General features: G+C 36.9%; 1 protein-coding gene across 3 annotated transcripts in view; it reads left to right on the top strand.

The window, feature by feature from the left end:
* wry (delta and Notch-like EGF repeat containing weary) overlaps nucleotides 1–26192 on the top strand; it is a 980891-nt gene that overhangs the window by 183157 nt on the left and 771542 nt on the right. The gene's annotated exons all lie outside the window — the stretch shown is intronic.

The raw sequence follows: 26192 nt of genomic DNA, 5'->3' as shown, positions 1-26192 counted from the left end.
GGAAAGCTCTCTTTATTCATGCCACTGGTTAATTTACGAGTTTTTTTTTTTTAGATACACTGGTTTATTTTCTAAATTTTTGATATCGCTAATTGTGTTAAAGTAATTCACTAAAATAAGTGACGGGGTGGTAGAGAATGCTTTTAATGAAACTAAAAAAGACGAAAATAATATTTTAAAAAGTTGTAATCGTGAAATAAAACGGATAATAACATTCCGCCTAGTTTTATTAATTCAGGCGCCTTTCTAACGAACCACTAGACGATTATTTTTTTGTTGTAAAAATAAAAAAGAGAAGGAAAAGTTAGCAGTGCTATTGGTGTTGAAGGCTCACCAGTCAGTTGAGTTGAGTTTCTCTTCTTCAACGCTAAATTATGAAGCGTTGTCTCGTTTGCAGTGCATCCGGTGAAAAACACATTTCTCATGCTTTCTCATTATCTCATTCCATTTTTCCTCATTCTCTTATTTTTAGCATCTCCTCTGTCATTCTCGTTCCGCTACTAGATGAAGAGTAATCACACACACACACATACACACACAGACACTTACATATATATATATATATATATATATATATATATATATATATATATATATATATATATATATATACGATACAACAGGAAGGGTTGTTCTTATGTTCCATCTCTCGCTTAGTTTTTGACTAACACGTCTCTCCAACTCTATTACGTATATATGTTTCTTCTTTCTGGTTGGTCGGTACTTTTTCTTTCTCTCTCTTTTTCTTCTTTTACCCAAGGTGAAATATTAATAAAAAGTAGTATCCAAGAAGTTCGATTAACATGGGAGTAGCGACAATGGAACTGAAAATCACTAAAAGATCTTCTGATATCCAATCATGTCTATGTCGGAATAATTTGCCCTAAGGTAGACTTTGTTATATTCAATTATGTCTGTGTCCGAATAACCTGCTCAAAGGAGATATTGTTGTATCGAATCATGTCCTAGTATTATACGTAAAGGATATCTTGTGATATCAAATCATGTCTCAGCCTGAGCATTCTGCCGAAAGCTAGATCATGAGATATCGAATCATATCTTAATATTCTTTCGAAAAGATATCTTGTTATATCGAATAATGTCCTTGTATTATGGTATTATACCCAAAGGATATCTTGTGATATTGAATCATGTCTCAGTCTGAGCATTCTGTCGAAAGGTAGATCATGAGATATCGAATCATATCTTAATATTCTTTCGAAAAGATATCTTGTTATATCGAATAATGTCCTTTTATTATGGTATTATACCCAAAGGATATCTTGTGATATTGAATCATGTCTCAGCCTGAGCATTCTGCCGAAAGCTAGATCATGAGATATCGAATCATATCTTAATATTCTTTCGAAAAGATATCTTGTTATCGAATAATGTCCTTGTATTATGGTATTATACCCAAAGGATATCTTGTGATATAGAATCATGTCTCAGTCTGAGCATTCTGCCGAAAGGTAGATCATGAGATATCGAATTATATCTTAGTATTCTTTCGAAAGATATCTTGTTATAGCGAATCATGTCTCTGTCTGAGCATTCTGGCAAAAGGTAGAAGTTGAGTTATCGAATCATGTATTTGTTGTAGGCTTCTTTCGAAGGAGTATCTTGTTATATCGAATCATATTCTAGTATTATGGCCAAAGGATATCTTGTGATATCGTATCATATTCTCTGTCTGAACATTTTGTGTAAAGGCAGATCTTAAGATATCGAATCTTAGCTTAAGTTGTGTAATGAGAACTCACTGGGCTCAGATTTAGTTAGTGTAGGCTGTTTCAGTTGACTTAGATATGACTTAATAACAGAAGTGGTATGCAATATAGTACAGTGATATTGTTCTGTGACAAAAGGGTGCACACTAGGATTGAACCATATCCAAGCAGGATAATAATGTGTATGGTCAAACATAGACTAATCAATACAGGGTTTCAACTACAATAACAATGAGGGTGTTTTAAAGGCCTTTGTGATATTTATGTACTGAAGTTTGAGATATGTTGAGTCTTCTGACTTCGTGTATTGTCGGAGCTAGAACTTAGAGAGAATAAACACTGAACACTAAATCAGAGTTATAATTGTTTCAAACTATAATAGATATATTCCTTATATTGTATTGAAAGACCTTGGCTGTAGAATCTGATAATCCACAACATACATAGTTAGAGAAAATTAATTTGTCCTATTATAACTGCCCATTATTTTTCGATAAAGAAAATTATGTCTATGAACAGAGAAGAAGCAAAAAAGAAGTTGTATAAAGAATACAATGTCTCGTTACAGTGTGGAAGGACCAGGAATTGACATATTGGAGGTAATATAGCGTTTGTTGCAGAATCTGAAAAGAAAATTAATAAAATGTTGAAAGGCTCGAGGAAAAACTGCAAAGAATTTGGAATTAAAATAAACATCTAATAAAAAAAAAATGCTCACTTCACCAAACCAATCGGTATCAAATACAAAAGTAGGAGCGGAGAAAATGGAACAATTGAATAGTGTTCGATAGCTAGGTAATGGAAACAAAAGTACAAACTTGAAATAAAAGCAAGAATAGGAATATCGAAAGAATCCTTTAAGAAGAAGAAAAATATACTTATATGTGAGCTCTTGAATGAACAGTCGACTCATCAAATGTTTCGTGTTGAAAACTGTATTCTTTGTAACAGAAACACTACGTAAAAATGAGAAAAAAAGAGCGAAGGATTTCGAAATGTGGTCAGGGACGGACTAGATCACCAGTTTATCCAACAATTGCCTATTTCTAGGAAAAATATTTTGTTTGAAAATTTGGTTTTAATTACGAATGCTAGATAGGAAGTTTGATCATTTTCTACTGCTAGGTTGAGTAAAATTTTCCTTTGAATATATATAACTTGTATCTTTTAAAAACAAAAGAAGTGCTCTGATTATCAGAAATGTTGCCAGATCTCGTAAACGTACAGGGTTAGTTTTACACAAAAAAAGTTTAAAATACAAGAGATTAGCCACAATAGAAAACCTATTAATCAAGGTTAGTAAACCATCGATACTCTTAGTACTAAATTCAATAAAAAGTGATTTAAGCTACTAGAAAAGCTGATTGTTAAGATACATTTCGTTCTGTAACTAAACTTTAACAAAATTAAGTAAAAACAATATAAAGATGATGAGTCTAAAATACAGGCCTAATGTTACAATAAAAGTTACTACAGTAATTGAACACACGCTAATTAAGTTAATATAATATTTAAATCACACATAGAAATTTTATGAGAAATTAAGGTAAGTAAAGAAATAAGATCTGTTAAGGGTGAAGAAAATATTCCTCTTCATTTAAAATTATGTTTAAGCAAATCTTAAAAGTTCGTATATGTTCAAACAAAAAATTTCTGAGAGTATCACTTGTATCGTCATACGTTTAGATATACGGTATACGGACAAAATCTCGCGGCCGAAACATCGCCGCCCAGAATCTCGCCGGCCAAAACCTCGCGGGACAAAACCTCGCGTGGCCAAAACCTCGCCGCCCAAAACCTCGCGGGACAAAATCTCGCCGGGCCAAAACCTCGCGTGGCCAAAACCTCGCCGCCCAAAACCTCGCGGGACAAAATCTCGCCAGGCCAAAACCTCGCGTGGCCAAAACCTCGCCGCCCAAAACCTCGCGTGGCCAAAACCTCGCCGCCCAAAACCTCGCGGGACAAAATCTCGCCGGGCCAAAACCTCGCCGTGCCAAAACCTCGCCGCGAATGAAACTTTTCTTTAAAATTAACCCAATGTGTTTCCTAATATTCAATTCCACATTACAAATAATAATAATAATAATAATAATAATAATAATAATAATAATAATAATAATAATAATAATAATAATAATAATAATAATAATAATAATAATATACAAAACATCGGGCTTTCTCGGGTTATTCCCGTTTCCTCCCACTTTCTTTATTCGATCATTTCCTTCATCCTTGTCATCTACGTCTCCTTTAACCTATAGGACATAATCAAGGGACGTCGTAAAAACTCATATATTGTTTCATATTTTCAAAAATATTATTAGATTTTTGTTAAAATTTTAAGTTTTTGGATGTTCCAAAGTTCACGAAACTAACGTCGTTAGTTGTCATTACTTTCCTTATGCAGACTTTCTTTCCCTATAACCAGTTTAAAAACATCCTGTCGCCCTACCTTCACATTGTAATTCTCTAATACAGAAATAGAATTCTCATATGGTATTGCGGGACTTGGTCAAATACCCGTGATACTTCTTCTAAAACAGCGTCTTTTATACCGTCATCCTTATCATCTGTTGGAACATTTACATTTTGGTCAGGCGAGATTTTGGGTATGGCGATATTTTGGGGCGCGAGGTTTTGGCCCGGCGAGATTTTGGGTGGCGAGGTTTTGGCCAGGCGAGGTTTTGGCCCCGCGAGGTTTTGGGCGGCGAGGTTTTGGCCAGGCGGGGTTTTGGCCCGGCGAGATTTTGTCCCGCGAGGTTTTGGGCGGCGAGGTTTTGGCCAGGCGAGGTTTCGGCCTGGCGAGATTTTGGGCCGCGAGGTTTTGGGAGGCGAGGTTTTGGCCAGGCGAGGTTTTGGTCCGCGAGGTTGTCGCCGCGAGGTTCTGGCCGCGAGGTTTTGTACCCAAACCAGATATACATATGTGTGAGAAATAAAAGGCTTTGAATTGTCTTAAAAACGTAAGTAACTTGATTCGTCAATTGGAACCGAGTCTACCAATAGTCCTTAAAGGAAAAACATACCCAAACCATCAAGACTGTGAACTGAGCGAGTTGCTTAACTTATAATACTTCTCTTCCTTCAAGTTAATGCACGAACTAGCCAAAAGACATGCTTGGGCCAGAGGGTATATAAATGTTGATCATTGACAAAGGAAGTCATATAAAAATCTGAAATTCGCGGGGTAGAGAGGGCGCAAGTCCCTAAGACCTTAGTACATCACTGCCTATAATAATGATGAACTATACCTATATAAGTTGGGTTTTGATGGTCATTACCTTATATGTTCATTCTACTCTATGCTGGAACCTGTAGCTGGGTATGAAGTATCTATTGAAATCATGTTTTATGGTTTACTACATTTGCAGCAAACTGAACAATGAAATGAAATCTTTGAGTTTTACGTCCCACGCTGATGCCGGTTAGGATAAAGGAGACGGTGATGATGAGTAATGAATGAAATGGTGGAATGAAGAAAGTGGGAGGAAACGGGAGAACACCGAGAAAACCCACGTACACGGTGTTCGTCTACCACAAACTCACTTGGCGGGGGCTGGGATCGAACCCGGGACCCCAAGCACCAAAGGTGAACGCTCTACCACTGAGCCACCGCGGTCCCTTGCAGCACTAAATTGACTTTTTAGTGCTAAGTATATAGAGCATCTAACAATAAGAAATCACGTCATAGTGCTAATACATTAGTGCAACGAAAAGAAACTAAATTTTATACTACACGCCATAACCAAGGGAAGTAAAACTTAAATATTTCATTTTTTTAAATCATAAACTAAGTACATTTGTTTTAATCAATATATAAAACAACTTTAAAAGCTATTTGTAGGTAACACATTCACAGTGTTTTCTTTCTTTCTTTTCTTTTCTTTTCTTTTCTTTTTTCTTTTTTGTGTTTAACTTGTTCATAAGTTATGTCATATAAACTTATGCAGTGCATTGTATGTTTTATGTGGTGAAAAGGTGTTTTGTGTGATAAAATCATTATCTGTGACTTAGTATATATGGATACAACTCATGTATAAGCTAAAACAGTTAATTAAAAATATTTGTCTGGTATTTACTTACATGATCATATCGTCATCTCTAACAAAAGGGCGTATCTCATTTTCTTAACTTTTCCAGGAGACAAATTTAAATCTTTTCTCATTATTTATTCTATTCTTCGTGTCAGGTATGTAACTTACGAGATCAAGTTAAATTTTAACAGAGCGCGATAAAATAAATTATGATAAAAATCTTTAAACTTATCTCCTAGAAAAGTTGAAAAAAATAGATACGCCCCTTTGTCTCGAGAGGGACGATATATTACACCATGGGAGAGTTTGTCGAATGAAAATACCTAAGGGATACGATATGATGCACACAAATAACATATTGCCCATCACAAACTTACATGCCATGGGATATAAATGAAAATGAAATGAAATCTTTGAGTTTTACGTCCTCCGATTATGCCGGTTAGGCTAAAGGAGACGGTGATTATGAGAAACGAATGAAATAGTGGAATGAAGAAAGTAGGAGGAAACGGGAGAACCCCGAGAAAACCCACGAGCACGGTGTTTGTCCACCACAAAGTCCACACGGCGCGAGCTGGGATCGAACCAGGGATCCCAAGCACCGGAGGTGAACGCTCTACCACTGAGCCGCCGTGCCCCCACCCTGTGGGATCTATTCAGGGAACCTCTTTAAAAGAGGGAAAATTTCCTTAATTGAAGCTACGAGCTCTCATTTTAGAAAAAAAAATGAACCACTAACTCTGGTCACCCACTTTTTCCTTTCCCCCACGAAGGTTATACTCACTTTTCTTACATCGTTATTCTCTAGAAACGTTATATCTAGAGCCCGGAAGTTGAGGAAAAATCCTCTTTTCTACGAGTGCCCGAAGACAAGGCTTAACATAATATATATTCATTTTGGGTCATTGTAGGCCAGCAAGTGGTGGATTTTATTTGTCCTTTTTTTGCCTTTTTGGGCGTTTTTCGTTTATTGGTCTTTTTTACGCTTTTAATAGGTCTTAACGTCTTTTTTGTCCTTTATTTTTCGATAATAAATTTACTGGTCATTAACTTGAATCATCACCACCTCTTAAACACTTTTTCTTTAGTAAAGAAAATTCCAATGATAAGACATTCTTCAACGACTGGACTGATTAGACCAGATCTGCAAAAATCACAAGTCATATAAGGAGGTGTAACAATGTCCTCCAGCAAGGGAGAGTGAGGGTGGGGAAGCTTTCTTATTTTAGTTTGTACTTCAGTTCGTGGAAGAAGAATATTCCGTTAACCTACCAGAAACTTGCATTTCTTGAGCATATATCCATTAAATATGTAGTTCGAATTAAATTGGGTCTTATTTTTACGTCCTTTATTAGTTTTTAGGTCCTTTTTAATGATATTTTTAGTTCTTTTTATAGGTCCTTTTCAGGCAATTTTTAGGTCTTCAACTTCCGCGCCCTAGTCATATCGAATCAGGAAACGAAACACGCCGTATCTTTCACAGGGTTCTTCGTGACTCTCCTTTGCTGGATTTACACTTGTATTAAGAGCAGCTCATGCACTAGAACACATTTAATACTCAAAATTGAATTTCAATGGTTATGCACAAACTAAATGTCAAAAGATCTCATTGTGCACAACGCAAATTCAATTTTTTTCTTAATTTTTTACCACATTGTATCGTGTCTCTCCGTTCGTTCATTCACGTCAACTATACCTAAGTATATTGTTTTAAAGATTGTAACACGAAGTACACGATATTAGGCCTTGAAACAAGTTTATCTATAATTGTCCATATGAAGAGCACAAAATCCGATATTTTCAAATACAACACATATTTAGATTTATTAAATTGCATAGTACGAAGTATTGTGCCTCTTTGTTAGTACATTTACATCAATCGTTCCTTGTTTTAAAGATCACACTCCATATTATAGCATGTTTAAAATTCAGAAAGAATTAGTTGAGAATGCTCCTAGAGCATTGCCAGAACGAACTTAAAAAGAATGGAGGGATGCAGCGGGAAGGATAACTGTGATTGTTCCTACATGTAAGGTAAATCTTTTTATCCGCACCTTCTGTTTCTCATAAAATATCAATCTTCTGTTTCTCGTAAAATATCATCTCTCTATGACTTACGGCTCCCGAGACAAGGCTCCTTAAATCTCCCAAAATTCGAACTTTTTGGCCAAAATCTGGGGAATGGTGACCAGTTCGCCAATAGCCAGTTGTCCAGTGGCTATCGGTTACTATTTGGCACCAAAATGTTCACCATCCTCTTAGGTATTGATCAACATCAATATGATCTCTCTATGACTTATGGTTCCCGAGACATGGTTCCTTAAATCTCTCGAAATCGGAACTATTTTTTGGCCAATATGTCGAGAACGGTAAGTCATAGAGAGATGATGTTGGTGTTGATTAATACCTAAGAGCATGGTAAACATTTTGGCACCGATATTAACTGGTGGCCACTGGCCAAACTAGTGGCCACTGGTTATTATTTGGTACCAAAATGTTCACCATCCTCTTAGGTGTTGATCAACACCAACATCATCTCTCTATGACTTATGGTTCTAGAGATATGGTTCCTTAAATATCCGGAAATCGGCCATTTTTGGCCAATATCTTGGGAACGGTAAGAGCGACGCGAAATTTTCCATCACTTTCTCAGATAATTTCTGATACTCTATCGAATGATGGGCTCAAAATTGAAAACATCGCAAATAACAGACAGACGAATAGACACACAGACATAGATGATTCAGTAAAGAACTTTTTAAGTTCGTTGAAAATACAATATTTCTTTACATGTGATAGCCGCGAAAGTGAAACAACAATAGTGTAAATATCGTAAATATAATAATAAATGCACAGTTGATCGGATTGTATCTTAAACAGAACGGACACGTTTCATAGGGATGTAAGCTTGACCTTTTCTACAAGCATGATTGTTGACTCCTTGAGATCTTAGCTACCATTCTATGCATAATCGTCAGAGGTCTTATAGAAAGGCTTTGTCCATCCGTCCGTCCGTCCGTCTATCGATAGGTATGAGAGCAAAAACGATAAGAAATATCGAGATACAGTTTCTTTGCAAATCGATTCAGCGCCCCAAGGAGAGCTTCCATTTTCTCCGTTAATTTTCTACTCAAACCGGAAGTGCTTCAAATTAGACATTTCCGGTTTCAATGTTTATAGCTATAAAACGAAAACGGTAATAAGTAACGAGAATCGTTTTTTTGCAAACGGTTCAGCGTTTCAAGACAACATACCATGACTATATTGAATATTATCAAAACTAAAAGTGGTTGAAATTAGCGATTTCCGGTTTCAACTTTTATTGTCATAGACTAAAAACAGTAAGACATAATGAGTAATCTCTTTTTGATAGAGATTCAGCGTTCAAGAAATAGGTTCTATCTTTAATCTTAATATATTGCATGCAGTAGATATAGATGTACTACTTGAAGTTTGAAGTATTAAATTCCCATGGTTCGGAAGTCTACCGTAGTTTTACACCGTTAAAGAAACTCACTTTTTAAAAATACAACGGAGATTAATTTTTCTTCACATTTATCAACGAAGCAGTGTATTTCCAGTGATGTATTTACTTGGATTACGTGTATATCTTATCACAAAAACCAAGTTACATAGTAGAAACTACGAAAAAAATTTCAAAGAAATTTCTGACAGTTGTATCCATACTGGGACTAAATATAGACATTATACTTTCGTTCTTGAATATTCTTGTTTATATACATTCTCGCTTGTAGCAAAAAATTTTCACTGCTCCCGATTTTATTGTGCACAGTCCCCGATTTCTTTCCCAGCATTGTTTCCGAACATTTTTCTGAATTGCCCCAGAATGTCAAGTTACGTGAGAGAAAAAGTAGCGAGCTTGTCTAAAGAAACATAAAGACGCAACTGTAGTGAAAGTTTAGGTACAGATCGCGCATTGTCTATAAACATGCATTTTCCCACTCATATAGCTTCTTAGACTATTACGTCAGGGAGCTGGTAAGTTAATGTGATGTACGTGTTACATGGTAATAGAATGTATGAGAAGTAAAGAGCGACATCTTTTTAAGTGCTTAAAATGACGCTCCATAAATGTCATAGTACATTTTTAATGTACTGTACCATAGATGATTTATTGAATGTATAATGCATACCTTCAATTTTAAGCTAAGTGCGTAATAAAGAAACACATTTACACGCGGTAATAAAAGTCCTCAAGTTAACACCAAGATGAAACTTTTTTTCTTTTTCTGTCTGAAAAAAAAGTGCAAATGCATTAATAATTCCGAGAATCAACGTCAGAAGCAGAAAGAGAAACTTGGAAATCAACAAACTTTAAAATTTAATATCTTACCACGAAAGCGTAAGCAAAGGTGTTGGCCGACGGTATTACCTTCGCTCTTAGAAAACATTTTTGTTAAAAAAAATTTACAACTCAGTTACAATATATTTAGATATTTATGTGATTAAATTAAATATAGAACAGAGCTTCACAGCTATGTGTTTCCCAGTGACTAGAAAACAAGGTGGCAAGGAAACTAGAAAATATTAGAGCATTAGCGTACCTGATTAAGCCAAACTTTCATGGACATATGTGTTTACTTAAAATATGTTTTACAATTAAGAACACATAGAATTTTACAAGCTCATTTTACATATGTCGACATTGGCGTTCAGATCTATTTCATCACGACCTATTAAGAAGACATCTACTTCTATTTACTTATCTCATACCATGTCATATGTGGCCCAACATACACGAAATAACTCATACACCCTATCCTATCTTACTTTAAAAAGAAACCCTTGGGTAAAGAAGGGTTTCATACTCTAACCCAGGGATCTACAAACAAATGACTGAATATATAACATAATTTCAAAGCACTTCTCGCCAGATCGTATAGTATTTAACTATAATTGTCTCCCAACCCCTTCTGGCTCGCAATACTGGGTCAACACACAATCTTTTGTGTTCCCATATGGAACTGAGCCTTAAATTTACACACTGAAATTACATGAAATAAGTATTTGGCAATACAGATGTACTCCCAGAGTGCTACTAAACCAATTCTGGAAGGCTGCGGTGCCTCAGTGGTAAGTTGGATCCCTGGTTCGATCCCAGCTCTCGCGAAGTCAGGTTTGTAATGGACACTGTATGGGTGTCCCATCATGTATATATTGTTCCTGCATGTACCTTTGGCGCGAGAGATCCGGATTCGAATCCTGAGGGAAGCTCTTATCTTATATATCTATAGGCCCATGTTTCATATAGCTTTGATGCTGAAAGGGACTCTAAACTCCATAAGAAGAAACCATGTACGAATCTGTGACTTTTTCTCAAGATTCTTCCATTTCCTCCCACTTTTCTTTATTGCACAATATTGTTCATTATCATCATCACGGTTTGAAGTATAGCCATGGAACGTAAAAAAAAGAAAAAAAATCTGTTCCTACCACTTTCCTAATTTGCTTCCTATTACAAAATAACCATAAATTTGTTTTGCTACAATTAGGAACACCATTCTTATACAACATTTCTTGTAAGAAAACGTTATACAAATAAATTATCTAATGTTGAGGAAATAGTCACTGCAAATACTAATGATAGCTTAGATTCATCTACCCGTCTCCAAAATCAAGATGTACAGTTTAACGGGAGGTAAAAACTGGCTTTGAAAATTAAACACAATAATTCTTCTTTAACGATTAGTTTACTAGAGCTTGCTTTTTTTAGACACAAACCGACCCTCTCACTGTTGTATACTTTTTTTTGGGGTCTTCCTCCGGCGCTGGCGTTAATTAATCTTGGCAAACCTCTCGCCGCCGATCCTTCGTGCTTTTTGGTTAGTGTCTGGGTTCGTCAGCTTCGTAACATGGTGCAGAATGTTAAACTAGAAACATCATCAACATGAAAAAGAGAAACAAATAGAAGCCAACAAATTCGAAGTATGGTATGTTAATGGTCATGTTAGAAAACAAAGATAAATCAAGGTGAAGACCAGCTTGTGTAACAAAATGAATACGCGACAAAACGTACTAGCGACAAAACGTACCACCGACAAAACGTACCACTTACCCTGAGGGATGCCTGTGAATGGTTTTCTAAAAGCACTTTAAATAATGACAAGCGACAAAACGTACCACTTGACTGGAGGGCTAGTTGCGAAGAGTCTTCCAATCAGCCATCAAATAATGACAGGCGACAAAACGTACCACTTGATAGGACAGCATATAAGTATATATATATATACTTATCGGCCAAAATAAGGTTAAAAGTTGAACAGATTGGTGGTGAGAAAAATACCGATGCAAGAGCAAGACTAAGACTAAGGCTAAGACTAAAACCATGCCTGCAAGATTCTCGCCAGACCAAGACCAGCAAGAATTATGCATATGCAGTATTTGAATATTTGCTGATTTCCATCACACTTTATCCAGGCTTTGGACCAGGGACGGATAGGCATTATTAGAGAGGCGTGGGCGCTTTCTCCCACAAGGGCCACCAGCATCTCAATGTCACAAATCAAGTTGCACAGTTTTCTTTCTACAGTAAGTCAACAGTATTAACAATTGACAATTAAAACCTGATATTCTTTCATCAGTATATTATTCTGAATTGTTCAAAATATTATATGAAGTTCAAGGAGAACGTATACTATATTACAAAATTAGCTGATGTTTTAGTGTACCAATTTTTGATGCTACTGTATCTATCACTTTTGCATTCGAAATATTTTTTAATAAATATTTTTCAATAGACATCAACTTAAATGTTTTCAAATGTTCCTGAGACATGGTACTCGTTAGCCTATTTTTAATGTATTTCAGTTTATTTCAATTTTGAAAAAATTCTTTCACATGTTACCTGAGTTACGGGCCAAGTCAATAAAAATTTGTATGCTGAAAACCTGGAAAAGTATTACTGCAAAATTTACAATTCTGCAAAATTAAAAAGCAGCACATTGGACAATTTTGCAACACGTTTTGCATTCGCTTTCCTTGTAAACAAATGTATTTTCTCCTAATTCTGAATCACTTGCACCATCAGCACAGTCATTTTTTTCTCGGTTGTGCTCGTCATCAAGACTGACTTTCAAGGATATCCACGTCCTTCAAAAGTCCAAGAGAATACATTTATAGTATCCTTTGGAAACTTCTTTACTGAAGTTTTTCAGAAAATATGTAAGTTTATTGAAAGGCACGTCTGGAAATTCTGTTACTTGGTTGAAGTGTCTAGGGTCCAAATAATCCATAAAGTACATTGCTTCTTGAATCTTGAAGAAATACTCGAAACTACCATGTCCAATATTGTGTTGAATACGTTGATGCAGTACCTGGTCATTGGATAGAAGCAGCTTCATCTTCATATTCACAGAAATATTTTTGTCCATCTCTGAAGGCGAATTGTCGACAGGTCAATAGAAAAAAAAAAGAAAAGAAAAGAAATCACGTTCTAAGTCTTCAAATTTGTTATTGGCCCATTCTGCAAAGTTTAATGTTGCATTCTTAACGGATTCAAAATCATCTCTCTACTCTTTCATTTGGAACAGAGTAGTCTGCACCATCCGATACGACTACACTAGCAGCACCCTCTATTTGGAGATAGTTTGACAGAGAGGTCGTCACTTGAAATATCTTAAGGAACATTTGTGCTGTCCGAGTTGTTTTGAACTTGAAAATATCTTTTATATATCCTTTCGCTTTACACCTAGCTTTTGGTTTGATATTTTCTGTAGAAACAATTTTCTTAATTATTATGGTCAACTCTATATACAAAGCACTTTCTGGGTTCGAAAAATAACCAAACTTTTTCTAAAAAACAGCGTGATTTCTATCATCTTGTTTCCACAATAACTGCAAGATGCTTTTGTTAACATTTGATCTTCCAAATGTACATTCGCTGATAAGACTCACGCATAAATATCGCACAGTCATTCAGCATAACAATGACACAGAATCAATGCCATTTTATGTCAGATCACATATGACATGATTGAGTATATGAGCGTAACACCACACGTGTAACTGAGTTTCTTAGTAGTTAAGCGGTTAGCGTGTGCGCCTTTGTCGTGGGAGACCTGGGTTCGATTCCCGGTGGGAGCTCATGTGCTTCGGATTTCCCGTAAATCAGTGTGTCCCGTCTCATATAGCCTCGCTGCTAAAAGGGCCGTTAAACTCAAAATCAACTGAATCACACGTGTAACTGATCATAGGTGAATTGAAAAAATCCGAATATTGTCCTTGCATGTTACTTGAGCCATCAGTTGAATTTCCAATACACTTCTTAATATCAAGGTTCAACTTCTGCATAATTTCCAGCAGTAAACCACAAGGAGACTGGCCTGTGGTGACAACAATACTTTGTTTAACAACCACCTTAACAACATACCGTAAAACAACAGAGCACTGGCCTGAAACTAGGGGTGTTCGATAAGGCTGAGGACCTATCGAACTTCGAGAGTGAAAATTTATCGAATTGTCATCGGTTACTCGAAAGCGTTCGAGTATTTGAAATTATCGAAGTTTCGGGTATTATCGAAGTTTCGGGTATTATCGAAAGTTCGGGTATTATCGACATTTCGAGTATTATCGAAGTTTCGGGTATTATCGACATTTCGAGTATTATCGAAGTTTCGGGTAGTATCGAAAGTTCGAGTATTATCGAAGTTTCGGTAGTATCGAAATTTCGAGTATTATCGAAGTTTCGGGTATTATCAAAAGTAGTGATGGGCAGTTCGGTTTCTTCACCTCTCCAATGATTCCTTCTTGCAGCCAAACTAGTCAAACACTGCACCATCTGATAAGTTATTGCAAAGTTGTATTTGTGAGGAGAAAGGAAAGCGTACAGAGAGGGATTGCTTTTTCGTCCGACACACACGCACACATAGGAAGTTCAATTTCTTCCTGAATTTTATATCTTGCTTGTTATTTGCTGACAGATATTGTATCAGTGTTGTCAGACATACGGTCTTAAAGGTACAAATAGGGTAATTTGCTCTTCATACGATATAGTATACGCCCACCACCTCAACCATATTAATCGCGTACGGTGTTGCTAAAATGTTGTAGCAAAATTTTATTTTTAAGCCAAATGTGTTATCTTCTGTCGTGTTTGCTTTCTGTTAATGGCCACTAGTTCACACATTGCCGCAATCAGATATGTTGATGCTTTGGGCGCAAACTCCCCCTTTAGCCTTTCAGTGAAATAAATGTTAGTCAAATCAGTGGTGATTTCAGGGGGTTGTTCAGGAGGAATATTCCCCCACAAACATATCTCTGATCATGTTCACCGTGGCTTACCAGTATTTTTGTTACTTTTACCCTCCGTGTATTCAAAATCCCCCGGGGCAGGTTTATCATAATTTCTGGATATTTTTAAGAATGGCGTGTGTTTATTGAGAAGTTAAGAAAAGTCTAATCTTAAGTTCCAAAAATGCTTATGCTCATTTTCTATACTTAAAATATATTTTTATATTATTGTCTAAATTATTTTCCTGAGTAAAGTATATATATATCAGCACAAGACTGAAATACAAGCCAAGCCCTTACCAAACATAGCGAAATTTCCCAGTCTTCCATTTTCCCTAAAATTTCGGGCATTAGTTAATCTCAGACAATTTTCCGGACACAGGCTTGAATCTAGGACGTATGGTAAGCCTACCGGGGGAAACCTTGAAATCATTACTAAGTTTAATGAAGATGAAAAACGGAAATAAATCTATTTCCTCGACAGTGAATATACAGTGTAGCATATGTTCTATACAGTCGGTTTGTATATACATTATGATGAGTCCACACACTAACGGATCCAGAAGCGTCGTTTGGTGGAGGCAGATTGCTTCCTGGACGAATAATGTAGGTTTTAAAAACGTAAGAGTTTTGCATCAATTCGGAATAACGTGCTCCATTATTTTATACAGTGTGTTTCAAAACAATACCGCCAACGTTTGGGAGGCGATTCCTGGCATAGAGTTGCCATATTACCTGATTTTAGCGTATACCACCAGATTTTCAGGTCTTATATTCGTTTCCCGCTTAACCATATCTTAATCACGTAAAACCACCCGCTTTTTTGGATTGGAGAAAAATTTAAGACGACTTTGTTGATAAAGTGTTGTTATATTCAACGTAAACCGCGACATTTCTTTGTCAATCTCAATCGCGAATGGACAGATGACAGAAACAAGATGAAAGTAGAAACTATCAAATTATTACTACTGGTTTTGTACAATATTAAAGACGTATCATGCGTAGAATTTTATGATAAGATTTTATGCAATCGAGATTTAAAAAAAAAAAAAAAGTTAAAGGGAATGAAAAATGTAAAAAATATTTGGCATAATCATACACATTTTGGTTCAACCCATGAATACTAATATATGATCTCATGGGTGCGTATTTCTTTGATAACATTCTGTCCAGTTCAACTGAACAAGTCTATGTTGTTACGTAATCTATATGTTCAACTAGTCTTTGTATATTCAGAAATGATTGCAAATTGAACTACGGTATCCTTAGCATTTTGTTTAGATTAGACTCATTATTAGTTTCTTTTCTTTTAAAATGTTTATACAGTATTTCATATATTGCGAAACTGTGGTAATTTCGTATGTTAGTATGATTTCAAGTAGCAATCTTTGAAAATGATTAGAAATTTTATAAGAGATGGACCAAGACTCCTAAATATGTTTTAGCTTTCTTACGATAAAAGTTTAGAAATTATTTTGTATTTCTTAGAGAGAAAACCGTATGAGCATCTGCCATATATCGCTTGCTTTTTTTTTTTAAACAACTTGTCTTAAAGATATCCTCATTAGAGATATCTTACTGTAATACTTACTTTACAATTCGAGACTTACATTTGTTGAACTTAATAAAACATTAAAGGCAAAAACTAAATTTGCTTTACTTTAGTTTTGTTAGAAAAGTACATTGGAAGTGTCACTTAACACAGAAATCACTAAAAAATGTCAGATGGATCGTCAGTATTTGTAATACACAAGTTCACATCAATACTTACGGTTTAGAATCCCCCGCTTTTCTAATTTCAAAATACGGCAACCCAAAGTTATCGTCGGGTGCCACATACAAACAGACAGACAGGACGGTCTGTAATAGGGAGCTTTGTACCCAAAATTCTCAAGGTTTGTTTCACGAGAATCTCAAATACTCGAAGGCATCCGAGCGCCGAATAGTAAATGTTCGAAACGGAAGTTTGATAAGTCTTCAGCCTTATCGAATTTCCTTACCTCTACCTATATCAGTAGCTGTCTTTATACAGAACTTTAAAATTAAACCCTCGAAATCATATGTAAAATTATTTTTCTGCCTGTCCCGTTATTGGCGCAATCGGCAAAGTGACTATTAGTAGACTAATGGTGTCTTGGATTCCAATACCATTTAGGTGATGCATGTTTTCTTTTCCTTTTTCTCTCTTCTGACAGACTGCTTAAACCTTGTACAGATCTGTGGGGAAAAAACTTTTCCTTCACTTCATTGCTAAGGAGAGAATTTTTAAAATGAATACCCTGCATATATGTAATACATATTATATACAAATATGATAACTTCGAATACAATGTTTCTTCCGAACACTCCGATAATCCCGAACTTTTCAAAATATTCAAGCGACTCGACAAATGTGATCATATTGATATATTTCTGTATTTGCTGCTTTCAAACAATTCGAGACTCTCGAACAGTTCGAGTGTCTCGAAGTTGTCTAATGTTTGTTACATTTCGAGTGGCTCGAACACTTCGAGAGTCCCGAACATTTCGGGAGTCTCGAACATTTCGAGAGTCTCAAACATTTCGAGTCTCGAACATTTCGACAGTCCCGAACATTTCGAGAGTCTCGATCATTTCGAGAGTCCCGAACATTTCGAGAGTCTCGAACATTTCGGGAGTCTCGAAAGTTCGATAATTCGATAAAATTAAAATTGTTTATCGATGGAACGGCTTTGAAATTTTATCGAATTGTTATCGATTACTCGATTATCGGAACAGCCCTACCTGAAACTACTATATATTGTGTAGTGTCTAATAGAACAGAAAATATTGACGCTTGAGAGACTTCTTTCGAAATATCTTCTCTGATAAGTGTGTTGATAGCATTCAAAACATAATTCACCGTGTTTAGTAAAAGTTATGCGACCACTATCCTGCTTACTTCCTTGTATATGACTCTTCTTGGTGACCTTATCTAAATTACTTTTAAGCGGAAGATCAAATTTGCTTAAGAAAGGCATAATATCCAAAAAGTTTCCATGATCTATAGCTGTGTCTTTCAGTTTATAGGCTGCTATATTTCCTCTGTAAATGAGCCCTCTTTTACCAATGAGTTTCTGCACTTTGACAACTCGATACATTACCTGTCTGTTCTTCTCAACCTTATACTGCCGATGTTTTACCTGTTCATGAGGAAGTAGTTTCTTAACATTATGTTCTCTTTTGTTGGATATGTAAGCACCCACATTGGTCTAATGTATTTTGGAAGACTCGTGTTCTCTTACTCGCTGATAAACGTGTTTAATGTTACGTTTGTCACTTACAGAACCTTTAAGAGAAATTTGTTCGATCTGGAGAATAATCTGTGATAAGAGAAGTTTGTTCGATCTGGAGAATAATCTGTGAACACGCTGAAAAAAAAATGCTTGAAGTGGTACGTTTTGTCGCGGATTAAATATCTGAAATGTTTTAATTAGTCCAAGACAGGTTGTAATTTATATAAGTGGTACGTTTTGTCGTGGAATAAATATCCGAAATGTTTTAATTAATCCATGACAGGTTGTCATTTATGACAGGTCGTCAAAAGTGGTACGTTTTGTCGCGAAAATTCAAGTGGTACGTTTTGTCGCTGGTACGTTTTGTCGGGACACTTAACAAAATGAGATTTCCAAAACAAGTGATGAATTGATGGAATAAAGGCATTTTAATTTCTTAATGAAGGATTAAACTGACAAAAATCATTCACGATAAAAAAATATATATTATGAATCAAATACTCGTGTAGAAAAGGAAGAAAGATTATCGAGTTCAAAAGTATATATATATACAGGGTGGGCCATTTTAATTAATCCACGGAAATATCTGAAAAATGATAAAACATAGAAGAAATTTTTGAAGTACACGTTATATATTGCTAAGGGGGAAAACCATTTCCGCCAAAAGTACCCCTCCCCGCCCCCCGTAAATGGGGGTAACGGGGGGTAACTTTGAAATGTCAAATGGGTCGAGTAATACCTCGTTCGAAAGGTCTTGGAAAATTAAGTAACGCTGTACCAAAAGATGTTTCATATTGTGCACCAGTTTCAAAATGGCCGCCATGATATGGTTCGGAAACTCCAGTACCCGTAGTATGAAAACCATGGAAGGTAAATGAATGGAACAAAATTGAAATATGTAAATATCATAGGGCATATCGAATGGTGTGATCCCTGTGATCCCAGTGGCCTCCCTGAAAGGGTCTTGTGGGCTAACTTCAAAATTTCAATGTCCGACCGGACAACGGTTCGGGCGTACGCTTGACCTACCCAATGCTGTTTGGAAGGCAGACTTCATGGATAGAGAATTGGTGCACTAAGTTAACGCGGATGGCCACAGTTACATTTTCATTAACTATTAGCATTCATGTCATATTGTGAGCTTGAGGGACGAAACGGTGTGTACGTATATCCTCGAAATGCTTTCTGAATAGCCAGCACGCATTGCATAAAAGTTTCTGTTTTTTCAGTCACTACAGCGTCATCCTTACAAACAAATGTTTCAACCACACCATACCTATTTGTAAGGTTAGCCTTAATTTACGAATTAAAGTAGAGTTCTCATTAGAACTTTCATACTTACTTTCCACCCCACTCACATACAGAGCGCAGGGAGAGATTATTTTGCAGGACTTGGATTTCTCTCTATACATTATGGCAATTTTACTCTAATATTTTTATCTCTGTTGTATTATTCTCGAGCCTTGGAACGCCTCCGTAGTTTTCCTATTTAATTTTCGTTATTTTCATTTATGTCTAACCGTATTCATACTATGGGCACTAGACGTTTTCTTAGACACAGTCACCATGTCTTTGCGATCATTTTGAAAACGGTGTCTCATGTCGAAAATTTTCTTACAGAAGCTGTTTGATATTAATTTGTCTATGTAACGTGATGTTACTCGCTTCAAGCTGCTATTTGAAATTTTCAAGCTGGCCCCGGATACCTTTCAGTTGGCCCTTGGAGTCACCCCGACAACACCTCTCGATGTGCCTTACGTCAGTTTGCTACTCCAGTTTTTCTTCTGTTGATTTATCTCCAATCGCTTTCATACTACGGGTACTAAACCTTTTCTCTGACACGGATACTATGTTTCGGTGGCCTTTTGAGAACACTGCCATTTCACATCAATCGTTTTCTCCTGCAATATGTTAGATTTTGCAAGATTTATCGAACGAGGTACCACTCGACTCATGTTACTATTTGAAATTTTGAAGTTGGACCCCTTTAGGGAGGCCACTGAGATCACAGGGATCACACCATTCGATATGCCCTATGATATTTACGTATTTCAATTTTGTTCCACTCATTTACCTTCCATGGTTTTCATACTACGGGTACTGGAGTTTCCAAACCATATCATGGCGGCCATTTTGAAACTGGTGCACAATATGAAACATCTTTTGGTACAGCGTTACTTAGTTTTCCAAGACCTTTTGAACGAGGTATTACTCGACCCATGTTCCCATTTGACATTTCAAAGTTACCCCCCGTTACCCCCATTTACGGGGGGCGGGGAGGGGTACTTTTGGCGGAAATGGTTTTCCCCCTTAGCAATATATAACGTGTACTTCAAAAATTTCTTCTATATTTTATCATCTTTCAGATATTTCCGTGGATTAATTAAAATGGCCCACCCTGTATATATATATATATATATATATATATATATATATATATAAAGCTGTTAGCTGCATTTAAGGATTTAGCCCTTTCCAAATCATTCGTTTCTTGTTTTGTTAAGATTAGGATTCCATTTGAGCCCCACGGCTTTATGAAACATGGACCTACAGTTTAAGGTGGAATTCGAACCACTGTAATGTAGGTTCTGGTGCAGTTAAATATTGGTCTTACTCATGCAATTTTATAGCAAATTGTAGGAAGAAGGACAGGTAATATAGTTTGGGGCAAATAAAGGTGGTCCGTACGAGTGGATACGATTAGACGTGAATGTATGCATAGAACCACACCATGTGAAGCGCGCAACACGTGTATGCACACCACCGGCTCGGTGCACTGCGACCTGTGTCAGTGTGAGTTCAGCAGTGCACAGGTGAAGATGGTACTCACAGTGCAGCAGAGGGCGTTCGTTGTGGAAAGTTAAGTGAAAACAAATTCGTGGAAAGAGTGTGGTCAGTTTCTTGCTCATGAATTCATGCAGTTTCTTGCATGTTGTATGGTGTCAAAGTGTCATCAAAGGGTACAATGCAACGATTAGTCCGAAAATGGTGTCAGACAGGATCTGTTTTGAACAAGGAAAAACACATTCCAAAACGTGTCAGAACCCCTGAAATTGTGGATGCAGTTACCCAGAAAATGCTCCAAAGTCCTACCAAATCAACCCGACACTTGTCGCAAGAGACCGGCATATCACGTCGATCGCATTTACACAATCTTCACTCCTGACAGAGTTGCCAGCAGAGATCAGCCTGGTGTCGGCCTTAGCTGGCCCCTCGGTCACCTGATCCGTCCGTGTGTGATTACTTCTTGTGGGGAAACCTCAAGTCTAACGTGTACCGCAACAACCCTCATATTCTTCAAGAACTGCAGCACAATATTTCTGATGATATTACAGCAATTCCAGCAGCCAGGTTCGATTAGCCTTCTGCAACTTGCTGACCAGGGCCCAACAGTGCCAGGAGATGAATGGCGGTCATTTTCTACATCTGCTATAAGCAGGTTAGCGAACTATTTCCTTCCCTTCTCTATGTTTCTTTGTACCCTCGAACTCTGTTTTCCGAGCCACTTTTATTTGCCCCACTCTGTTATTTCATTTCCGCATCACAAGACTTAAGTGTGTAAAAACAAATAACATTTTCCTAAGTTTTTAAATATTAATTTAAAGAAAATAGACAACGTTGTTATATTATTACTGAACTTAAGCTAAATAGAGCAAAATTCGTATAAATACACGTTTGTTTACGTAGAAAACGTGAACCAGCTTTTGAGAAATACAAGCAAAATTGTTTTTATACTCAAAAGTAGTTTCTAAAAAGTACACTGAGAAAAATCCGTTATCCGGACAGCGGTATGTTGTACAAATATATGGAATCCTTACGTTTAGTACGGAAATCTGTATGGAGCATACGTTATCCATATACTACATAATTACTGCCTTTTTCTCACTTAGATATTACATCATGTTGCTGCAGGATGTCTGACATCGAACAAACTTCCGTATATTACATATGTATACGTATATTATATACGTCAGCTATATATTTCATACATCCATCTGTATGTGAGATTCTGACCGCCCATGGACAGTTCTTTCTTTCATCATGAGTGACGTCATTGAACAAAGAACAACTGTCGTTTTCTTGCGGGTCGGTTTATGCATATCATGTCACGGCGTGGGAGGTCGTAACACCCTTCATTCTATATCTTCTACTTTATACTTTTAATACTTTACTACGTAACACGATCTTATTAATTTATTATACGCTTCATATATTTACTAACTATCCAACGATATTTGTTGCCTCGGGCATTAAATTGGTGAAGAAGAAGAAGAAGAAGAAGAGTCATTTACTGAACTAGGTTTGTTTACAGCTAAAAAGAACAAAGGAAGGAAACAAAAGCCTGAGTAAGTACAATAGTTAACTATAACATTAATTAAATATTCCTTTAATTACCGATTACTTTAGTATAACTCTCTTTAAGCTTAATAAATCACTAACATGTTAACGTGACTTCTGGTTGCAACTCTTCCTATTTTAACCCGTTAGTTAAGAAGAAAGAATGGGCGAATCTGAATTTTGAGAATTCTTTGAACATTGGCGCTTATAAACTTTTTCTACATTTCAAGGTGCACAAAGTAAATGTTGTGTTTATTTATTTCTTTTTAGACGGTCCCTTCCTCGGAGGAGAATTACTATAACATAGAGTAAATCTCATAACTTCATAACATGTTTGCTTAGAAACCGTTTTCAGCGCGAATATCGTCTTCGTGTAGTCTAAAAGACTGTTAGCCATTTTTGCTAGAATATTTTCACATAAAGCTTTTTGTTTAACGTCCTGCGATTATCCACCAAGGTGATGATGAGATAGGTGATAATGGTTGCAAAAAGAAAGTGGGGTGGAACGGAAGAATCTTAAGAGTAATCACGCACACAGTGTTTGCCCACCAAAAGCTCACTTGACAGTAGCTGGAATCGACCCATGGACCCAAGGCGTCAGAGGTGAGAACTCTACCGGGTCCAAGATTTGTTTCGTGAAACACTCTGAAGGGAGGGAATCAATTTGTAAAAATAGTCGAGTAGCACAGAGAGTTAAGGCACCAAATGTGATGGGGCGGAAATTATTATCAGTCAACTTTACTTAGTTTTACTATGCATGCAAATTTACTAGCTTATCTGACCTACTTGTAAGCGCGTAACATTCCAGTTTTTGACGTTTCAAATCTGAAAATATTATGTTGATAGGTTTTCGTGATAAATACTTTCAATATAGAAAAGTAATTCACGTGAAATATATTTACGACGTTAGACGGTCTGTTACTTACAACTCATGGTTTATAAAAGGTATAAATAATACAATGTATATATGTACTGTATGCTGTACACTTATAACATGAAAAAAAGTTTGCAATTTTATTAATAGAGGCCATGATGGGTTAGTGGTAAGGCCTTTACCTCTGGCACATGGGGTCCTTGGTTCGATCCCAACTCGCGCCAAGTGAGCTTTGTGGTGGACAAATGTCGTGTGCATGTTTTTTCTCGGGGTTCTCCCGTTTCCACCCACTTTCTTCATTCCACCATTTCACTCATCTCTCATCATCACTGTCTCCTTTAGCCTAGCCAGCATAAACGTTGGATGTAAAACTTAGAGATTTCATTTCATTTCATTTTTGAAGTAGTGACTTCGACTTTATTCAGCGGGGGTGGTGGCTCAGTGATAGAGTGTTCACCTCCGGTGCTTGACGACCCTGGTTCGATCTCAGCTCGCGTCGAGTGGACTTTGTGGTGGACAAACACCGTGCTCTTGGTTTCTCTCGGGGGTTCTCCCGTTTCCTCCCACTTTCTTCATTCCACCATTTCACTCATTTCTCATTATTGCCGTCTCCTTTAGCCTAACCGGCATATCCCTGGGGCGTTAAACTTAAAGATTTCATTTCATTTCATTTTATTCAGCGGAAAGTCAAAGTTTGGTTTGGAAAAAATCATCGAAATTTATTTTATTTCTTCGGAAAATTCGATTACGTCATTTACGTGTTTTAGTTCTTCTAATGTCCTTTTAACACGCAACCACCGAGTTATGTCACTGCTTGTGAAGTATTGCTTAAATTGGAGCTTTTGTACGGGGCAACTGTAGTTGCTTCCTCTAAAACAGTCGCCGCCACCGTTAGCTTTAGAACAACTGTCTCGAGCAACTCTTCGTACCCGGCAGTCGTGAAGAAGCATTGTGTTAAATGGAAGGATTCGTACGGGGACACGGCAGTTGACGCCACCGTACAAGCTTCCAATGTACCTTTTTTTTTTAAAAAAAATCTTAGTTGGAGTACTGATCACAGGCGAAAAAAGCGGAGTTGTTTATCACTTTATTTTACGTCACATACTGGAGTTCTCCGATGTCTTAAAACAACTATAGACTATTCCTATATTCTATATATATTACAATGCAGTATCATCCCTGTGATGAACGCATAAGATACCAGGATTACATTGTTGCCTTCTTTATATTTATACCATCTTCCAAATTACGTTTATAATACTGATCTTTCTGTAATACAACGTGCCCATGGAAGCTAACTAGTCGTCTATTACGTTTTGTTTTATGTATATGAAGCATACATATTAATCATCCGATTTGCAGCCACCTCTAAAGCATTTCTGGATGTATGTTATTATTATTATTGAGTTGAGTTGATTTTGAGTTTAACGTCCCTTTAAGCAGCGAGGCTATATGAGACGGGACCTACTGATTAACGTGGAATTCGAACCACATGAACTCCTGCCAAGAATCGAATCCGGGTCTCTCATGCCAAAGGCGCGTACGCTAACCGCTTAACCACGAAGAAACTCATTATTATTATTATTATTATTATTATTATTATTATTATTATTATTATTATTATTATTATTATTATTATTCAACCACTAAAGAAAGAAGCAAAGGAGGAAAATATGTTGTTGACCAAACCAAACATACATCGATGGGATTCAGGAGCGTCATTTCAGATTTTGCTTGGGGGGGGGCAAGACCTCTTGATATAAGTAAAATTTTGCGTTTTCTTACTGATTTAATACTATTCTATTGATAAAATCTATATAAATCTCAATCTCAGGGGCGCAATTGCCCCTCCCTGCCCTCTCTAAATGACACCCCTGATGGGATTCCTCATGGCCAAGTAGTTAGAACTTCGCTGCCTATGCAGAACAGGTTTGATTCTCGATGGTAGGTACTGTGGTTTGAGAAATGAAATGAATTGAAATGAAATCTTTCAGTTTAACGTCCCATACTTATGTCCGCTAGGGTAAGGGAGACGATGATCAAAGTAAGTGAATGATGATGGAAGAATTGATGGAATGAGAATGTTGGAGGGAAAGGAGTACCCCGAGAAAATCCACGCACACGATGTTGCCCACCCCAAACTTACTTGGTCGAGGATCGAACAAGGGACCTCACGCCACAGATACAAGGATCTACCACTGAGCCACCGTGCTCTCTAATGTGGTTTGAATGAAAGCTACGGATCTACGTCTAATATAGCCTAGTAGCCTCGGTGCTGTATCTTTGAAAATGAAATGAAATCTTTAAGTTTAACGTCCCACGGTTATGCCGGTTAGGCTAAAGGAGACGGTGATAATGAGAAATGAGTGAAATGGTGGAATGAAGAAAGTGGGAGGAAACGGGAGAACCCCGAGAAAACCCACGAGCACGGTGTTTGTCCACCACAAAGTCCACACGGCGCGAGCTGGGATCGAACCAGGGACCCCAAGCACCGGAGGTGAACGCTCTACCAATGAGACACCGCGCCGCCTGCTGTATCTTTCCATGTATATCTTGTGTACTAACAACCCAGTCCCACTACAGAAAAAATACGTGGGTATTGAAAGGTTTAAAAAACAACAGAGAAAACAAGTAATATATCAGTGTCTGCTATCAGTTGCTTGACGTAAAAAGCATTTTTTTTTTTATTTCCATTGCCCAATAGTAAAATTGCCCG

The sequence above is a fragment of the Thermobia domestica genome, chromosome 4 (genome assembly GCF_964235325.1).
Source record: "Thermobia domestica chromosome 4, izTheDome1.hap1.1, whole genome shotgun sequence".
Classification (NCBI taxonomy): domain Eukaryota; kingdom Metazoa; phylum Arthropoda; class Insecta; order Zygentoma; family Lepismatidae; genus Thermobia; species Thermobia domestica.
Note: the sequence above shows the minus strand (reverse complement) of the source record. Positions and strands in the feature narration are given on the sequence as shown.